Genomic DNA, 8,244 nt, shown 5'->3' with positions numbered 1-8,244 from the left:
TTATGAATTGCTTTAACTTTCCCTTGCCATCCTTGGTTTGTGAACCCATTGGGGCAGATTTATCAAGTGTATGAAAGTCAGAATATTTCTAGTTGCCCATGGCAACCAATCACAGCTCCCCTTTAAAATATTCATGAGCACTGGTAAAATGAAAGCTGAGTTGTGATTGGTTGCCATGGGCAACTGGAAATATTCTGACTTTCAGGCACTTGATAAATCTGCCCCATTGTGTTATCCAACTGGTTTGACTTTGGGCCACACACCAGGGTCGTAATCCCCGAACCTCACTGGTATTCACCTTTTTACCCCTGCACAGGAATCTTGACTTTGCTGCAGAGAGATCGCAAGGCTGCTACCCCTTGTTCTGGTCACAGTGTGGATAGCAGCTGGCCCATCGGGATTAAAAATGCTGGCACGTGGTACCAAGAGGTCAGGCAGTCCGAATCAAAGCAGGCAGCGTTCAATCAGAATCCAGGGACAGGCAGAGGAGAGAGAGGCGCCCTAAGGCCGGACACAGCGGCTGAAGGTAGGATAATGTCCCCCATTGCTATATGGATAGCAAAATGTATAACACTGATAGTAGTAAACTCTTGTGACACATGCAGATGTGGATGGGAATTTTGTCACAAAATTTGCTCTGTAAAATTAACAATACTAATTGTATAGCATGTAAGAAAAAAAAACAATACAGGCAGTCCCTCAGTTACATATAATATACGTTCCTTGCGATTTTACTCAAGTTGAATTTGTATGTAAGTCGGAAGTGTATATTTTATAAATTTTTTTGTTCCAATGACAATTGGATTTTCTAAATTCTTTGTTATAATGGTACCAAGAGTACCATATTTTTCGGACTATAAGGCACACAAAACATCCTTTGATTTTCTCAGAAATCAAAGGTGAGCCTTTATAGTCCAGTGCACCTTATATATGAACCGTACTTACAGACAACAGCTGCCTTGAACTGTGCACAGGTCTGCCACATGCAGGTCATTCATCCTTATAATCAGGTGTGCCTTATAATCTGGTGCGCCTTATAGTCCAAAAAATATGGTAATCAATAAAGCTGACTCCTTACAGCTGATTATTGCAGTCTGGGATTATAGTAATAGCATCCAGAGAATTTAACTAGAGGTCACAGTGGACAGAGAGGTCCGTCTGTAGCTAGGCGACGTCTGTAAGTCGGGTTTCCTTAAGAAGGGGACCGCCTTACAGTAGGTTTTATGAGTAGTGCAGAGACATATTAGTAAAGCATAGTAGTAGGGTCTCACTGGCGGCAGCAGGCAGCTCACTGATAACTTTCCATTCTAGCCAGAAGCTTCTTTTTCCTAAGTCACTTTTGAAATACACTTTTAGACGACAGGAAGGACTTTTTGATGTTCATTGCGTTGTAATATTTGGAAACCACACAGTAGCATATGATTAAACAAATGTGTAAGGCTTTAGCATTAAGACACCTTATGGATTCCAGAATACTCAAAGTTCTGAAGTTTAGCCGCACAATGGTCTATCCTAATTATAACTGTTTGCTTTTGGCAGCGTTTTAATCCCACCAGATTTTTATTCCCTAATATTTAAGACTGCCAAACAAGTCCATCTGCAAGCACTAAAAGCATGCTAAAATTGAGTTTAACATCATATCCAGGGCTTAACTATTTGGAACTGGTATTTGATCAGAAGGGGAAGGAAACAGAAGTGATCTTCAAACCTGTGTTATTACCAACAATCTTCCCGTGTTTTTTATTCCAACATGACGGCAAAGGTTAAATCGGAATTGGAGGAATACATCCAACATATTTTCCCTTTCTCTTGGTTTATTATGCAGTTTATTCTGCATATGTTTCTTTTAAATTAAAATGTCAGTTTTAATTAATTGAGAAATGTCAGATACAACGTTGGCAGAGCTTCCTGCATGAAGTGTTGTCATCGAATCTGCCCAATGTGTTTGCACTTTTGGAAATAAGTTTATGCTTTAACAGGCTGCCACGGGCCCATCAGAGCTTCATGTACATGTCGAATGTTGAAGTATTGTAATCATAGCGGCATAGACTTAATGAGTGCTACGGCAGAAGAAAGCGCCATCAAAATCCACATCACAAATGAAGAACCACGGATGTAACGAGAGCAAGGCTGAGATTCCAGTAGGGCAGAACAAGTCATGTTCCTCTGCTCTTAGATCTCACTATAACCCAAGCTCAGGGATCAGACATGTTTTCAGCATAGCCTTCTCTTCAACTGGAAATGTAAATTGAGGTGAAAGAGCTTTCTAGTGATTGTAATGTGAGATGAAACAGACGGTGCTATAACTCCCACAGTGAATTATTTGCCAGAACATAGACCTATTTTGTGGGAGTTATTGGCAGATTTACCTAAACATTGACATCTGCGGCGATAAGTACATTCATATTTCTTGGAGCTTTGTAAATTATTCGTTATAGATGTCTTTTTAAGGATATGTCTACATGGGACTTACAGGATTGTGGGTCAAAAGACCACAATATGTGCAGCAGAAGCAAAAATGGACAAGATTTTAGCAAGAAATCCAAAATATAATTTGGTGTTTTTCCCCACAACAAACAATCTATAGAACAGTGGTGGCAAACCTATGGCTCTCAGAGCCCTTTCTGTGGGCACCCGGGCCATCGCCCCAGCACACCAGAAAGGACTCAAAGAATCTTCCTGCAGTTCCAAGCAACTTAAAAGATACTACTTTCAATCATATATGTATGTGATACTTACTTTTATACTTGGGTATGTAGGAAGAGGGGGAATGAGTAGACAGGGCCGAATTATCTTTTGGAAGACCTTCTGCTGGGCCCACAATTCTCTGTGTACAGAGGGACACTGGAAAAAAGCTAAAATTATGCAAATTTTCCATCTTGTCCTCAGGAGGCCAATATGATCGAACATTGTTGAAGAAAAGGGAGCAATAAGTTACTGCTTGAATTTTTGCAATAAATAAGGGGGGTTTTGGGTTGCAGTTTGGGCACTCGGCCGCTAAAAGGTTCACCATCACTGCTATAGAATATCTGTGATATGACCGAGATGACCGAATCTATATCTTGTTTCGGTACGGATCTGCTATTTATCAGGTCTTTTCTGCTTTCCTTCAGACAAATCTTTCAAATTGGCAGCTATCTACAGCTGTCATTTATACCAGGGCTTAGGGAAGGAAAACGGACATGGGAAAAATTAACGAAACAAGAAAGAAGTTTTTAATAAAAAATATGTAAATTATATACCAATTACCAGAACAATTGGTGTAAGATTAGTTTGGACTGAAAATGTTTGGTAAACCATAATTGAATCAAATCTTAGATTATTGTTAATATCCACTTGATCTGCATGTATCATCACTTTTCTTACACAGCAGGGCAGTTTTTCTAATGGTGCCTAAAAATTGTCCAGTACCAAGGCTGTGAGGAACCTGTTCAGCAAACAGCGCAACCACAACCAGCCAAGCAGGCAGCAGGCGCAAGCAGTGAGACTGTAGACTAGGGTCATGTCTACAACAGATAAACTCCCCCTGACAAGGGTGAACCCAATATCTGGAACTTGCTAAAGGACCCTGAGAGACCCTGCAAGGTGTGAGGGAAAACTTTTTGGCAGCTGCTGGATGGTGGAACGGACAGGTAAAGGATATCAGAGACAGACCAGTGTTCACACCAGGCCAAAACACTGAAGGGCAAACAATGGATAATAGACAGACATGTAAAGACAGAACCAGGTAATATCCAAGATGGAAGTGAGGCTTAGAATCGAACAGCAAGAGAATGGTCAAATTAATGTAGCAGAGGTATGACAAAGTGTAAAAGGACTGCAATAACCAACCACTTGGCTCAGAACTGGGCAGATATATACAGAGTACCTGGACGCCTCTCCCAGCAGCTAACTGGTTCAGCCATCCATCGCTCACCTCAAAGCTGATACTAACACTCAGGGTCTCATGCTGTCCCGGAAGAACACACACTCAGCTCAGCCAAGGGAACTGACTCTGAAAGTCAGCTCTCAACCGATGCTCCCCGCCAAATAGCCCTGGGTGTTGCTACAAGCACAGAAACCTGATCCCTTTCAGAAAACTGCAAATTCAGCAAGTTCAAATGGAGGCAGTCTGAAAGAGAAGCATTCAAGCTTTATTTTACATAGATAAAAATGAAAAACAACATAATGTGCACAGTAACAAAAAAGTTTACATGTTTTGGACAGAATGCCGTCCTTAGTCGTAACAAATAAAACTATTGTCATTATGATCTCACATTTAGCTCATATACTGGAGCATCTTATAGTGGCGGAGACCTGTTGAGAAGAGGACTTCACATTCCACTCTATTTCCAAAGGTCATTGGAATAAAGGTCATTGTAAGATGGTGATTTAAAGCCCTCTCCAGGTCATTTCTTTTCCAGTCTTATGTTATTCATCAATCTAATTTTTCCAAACCTTCATTAATTCACCAATTTGTAACTGATCTGATGGCGAGTGATGGATGACATGATTAAGCTTTCAGAATATTGTTACCTGCTGTTGGAGTCACCTTTAATGAATACATCTAAAAAAAAATAATTGTAGACATAGGAAACCAATAAACAATATTTTGTATTACAGATATTGGCATTGAAATACCCAACGAGTCGTGGCATTAGAAATGCGAGGAATGATTGGCTAGAGGTGTCACCAATTGTAAGAGTCTGATCCACCAGATATCAGGGTAGGATAAGAATAAAAATAGAACATAAGTGGAAAGTAAATTGAAGGAATAAGCTCTTTAAAAAGCAAGCTGTCATGTTGAACATGCTGGAGGTGATAGAGCCAGATCTGCCAATAGCCGGTTTTGTTGGGGAAAAAATATCAAAATGGTTCATATAAATTCCCTTTCATTTTTGTCAGGTATGTAGGAGAAGCTGCCAGCCACTGATGGGACCACCGACAGGACTCCTGAGCAGGAATTGAAATAAAATATAGTAAATGACATCATGTATGGATATTTTCTCCACAAATAAGTTTCTTAATCTATTCAGCTCCTATTGCTATATAACATGCAGGTTAGACAGAACGGTCGATGTGACAGATTGACAAGTTACTTCTCAGTGTGGTCTCCATTAAGACAATAAAGGCAATTTTTCCTTCAATGAATGTAGAATTGATCTAGATATTTTTACCTACATCTCTTCATCAAAGCAGATAAAGCAAAATAGGTAAAAGATCAAGTTTCTTCTACTTTTCCAAATGGTTTTCCTGAATTCCTGGAACACTCTTTTTAAAGGGTTATTGATGTGTTTTTGATTAACTTTTGTTATGTCAGTACCGTTTGGCACTATTACTATGAACATGGTATGTACACGTCATAGTACCATGTAACACTTAAAGGGAACCTGTCACCACATCTTCACAAATACAGCAAGTGACAGGATCTCATAGAGTCCTATTAACCAAGTGACACCCTTCTGCTAAAAATTGTTTATCTCAGATACCCATAAATAATCTCTATAAGCTTGCCTTGCATACAGCCACATCTAGAGGGTGTCAGGGGGGCGTGGCCTCCTCATGCAGACATCATCACAGGTCCTTTAGCTTACTAAAGAAGTTTTCAGATTGATATTATAAAGTTTATTGTATTAACTTGCACTGTGGATTTATACAAATATTTTTGAAAAGTTGGTTACTATCTGCAATTTTGTTTTTTAATCTCATTAATGTTAATGATTCTGTGTCTAAGCTACAGCACAGAGGGGCTCCGGTAATGGTAACTTCTGTCTCATTAGCAATATTTTAAAAGTTGATTGGTGCCTGGATCTATGAGTAAGTGCCCCATGTCCATGCTTGATTTTAATAGTAAATTTTCTTTAAAGTAGCTGATGAAAGTATAACTTATCCTGATCAAGGACAAGACTTGTGATAATAATAATTCTTTTATTTATATAGTGCACACAAATTACGCAGCGCTGCACAGAGCTTGCCATATCCGTTCCTTTCCCCATGGGGCTCACAATCCAATCAACCTACCAGTATGTTTTGGAGTATGGGAGGAAACTGGAGGACCTGGAGGAAACCCACGCAAACATGGAGAGACTAAAATCCATATATATATATATATATATATATATATACACTCACCTGCCACTTTATTAGGTACACCTGTCCAACTGCTCGTTAACACTTAATTTCTAATCAGCCAATCACATGGCGGCAACTCAGTGCATTTAGGCATGTAGACATGGTCAAGACAATCTCCTGCAGTTCAAACCGAGCATCAGTATGGGGAAGAAAGGTGATTTGAGTGCCTTTGAATGTGGCATGGTTGTTGGTGCCAGAAGGGCTGGTCTGAGTATTTCAGAAACTGCTGATCTACTGGGAATTTCACACACAACCATCTCTAGGGTTTACAGAGAATGGTCCGAAAAAGAAAAAACATCCAGTGAGCGGCAGTTCTGTGGGCGGAAATGCCTTGTTGATGCCAGAGGTCAGAGGAGAGTGGGCAGACTGGTTCGAGCTGATAGAAAGGCAACAGTGACTCAAATCGCCACCCGTTACAACCAAGGTAGGCAGAAGAGCATCTCTGAACGCACAGCACGTCGAACTTTGAGGTAGATGGGCTGCAGCAGCAGAAGACCACACCGGGTGCCACTCCTTTCAGCTAAGAACAGGAAACTGAGGCTACAATTTGCACAAGCTCATCGAAATTGGACAGTAGAAGATTGGAAAAATGTTGCCTGGTCTGATGAGTCTCAATTTCTGCTGCGACATTCGGATTGTAGGGTCAGAATTTGGCGTCAACAACATGAAAGCATGGATCCATCCTGCCTTGTATCAACGGTTCAGGCTGGTGGTGGTGGTGTCATGGTGTGGGGAATATTTTCTTGGCACTCTTTGGGCCCCTTGGTACCAATTGAGCATCGTTGCAACGCCACAGCCTACCTGAGTATTGTTGCTGACCATGTCCATCCTTTTATGACCACAATGTACCCAACATCTGATGGCTACTTTCAGCAGGATAATGCGCCATGTCATAAAGCTGGAATCATCTCAGACTGGTTTCTTGAACATGACAATGAGTTCCCTGTACTCAAATGGTCTCCACAGTCACCAGATCTCAATCCAATAGAGCATCTTTTGGATGTGGTGGAACGGGAGATTCGCATCATGGATGTGCAGCCGACAAATCTGCGGCAACTGTGTGATGCCATCATGTCAATATGGACCAAAATCTCTGAGGAGCTTCCAGCACCTTGTTGTATCTATGCCACGAAGAATTGAGGCAGTTCTGAAGGCAAAAGGGGGTCCAACCCATTACTAGCATGGTGTACCTAATAAAGTGGCCAGTGAGTGTATATATATATATATATATATATTGTACATTTTTAACAAAACTGCAATGGAAATAGGCTACACTGCAGCCTACGTGGTAGGTCCGGACCGTTGAGTTCCCATCAGTGGCGTACAACTGTAAGTTGGTACAATTGGTAAGTTGAGTTCATCCTGCTCCTGACACAATAGACACCTCTCGTGGACGGCTAGCTAGCTTCAACAAGATTAGCAGTTTACTTGACGCATTAAATCGGTTGTGAGTAGAACAATTAGAACATTAAAGCAATTAGAAGACCTACACTGCCCTTATCTGAGCCTGTCAGGAACGCTTCCTCTCCTTTGCAGTCTTCTGGGTCATAGGAGTTGGAGGAATGCTGCCCTCGTGTGGAAAATACACATGTCTATACAGACGGATAACTGGACATGGTTTAGGAGATCTCAGCAATGTATTCTTCTTCTTCCGACAGCAAGAAAGTATGATGTCCCCTTAATGCTCTTCTTTTTTCTGCTCTGATTTCTCTTTATCTGCTCCTCCTTTATCCTACACACATATAGAATGTTATGCTACTGCAAGTGGATTTTAATAAATCTAGTAGACTTTATAGCTCAGTCATGAAATGGTTAATAACAGCAAATGTTGCATAAATCAATAGTATAACTGACTACAAGAAACTTTGTAATACATTTTATCAAAGCAAATGCTTCTTTCTGCACTTCCTTTGGCTCTTAAAATTCTCCTGTCCAACCTAATCTCTGTTTAATCTGGAATCTCTCCTGAGTTACAGTATGTCTTGTTAGTAAGATGGACAGAAGCTCACAGAGGTGTCAGATTATATGGAGCTCTCTGTAGATGTAAAGGGGCACCAGCCATTAGGCAAGTTGAGCCTCTTTCCTCAGGCAGCACAGCCTACAGCAAGATGTGGGGTAGCATCAAGGGCACAG

General features: G+C 40.9%; 1 long non-coding RNA gene across 2 annotated transcripts; it reads left to right on the top strand.

Annotated features, from left to right (window-relative positions):
- The first annotated feature begins 254 nt into the window (after positions 1–254).
- LOC140103639 (uncharacterized) lies at positions 255–5,029 on the top strand. 2 transcript variants are annotated; one of them, XR_011850154.1, is made up of 3 exons: positions 255–526; positions 4,603–4,677; positions 4,885–5,029. It is a non-coding gene; the product is annotated as an uncharacterized lncRNA (long non-coding RNA). The 2 variants fall into 2 exon arrangements; XR_011850155.1 differs by having other exon boundaries at positions 4,603–4,705.
- The last annotated feature ends 3,215 nt before the right edge of the window (positions 5,030–8,244 follow it).

Source organism: Engystomops pustulosus, chromosome 10 (genome assembly GCF_040894005.1).
Source record: "Engystomops pustulosus chromosome 10, aEngPut4.maternal, whole genome shotgun sequence".
Classification (NCBI taxonomy): Eukaryota; Metazoa; Chordata; class Amphibia; order Anura; family Leptodactylidae; genus Engystomops; species Engystomops pustulosus.
The sequence above is the reverse complement of the archived record's forward strand: the minus strand, read 5'-3'. Positions and strand labels throughout refer to the sequence as shown.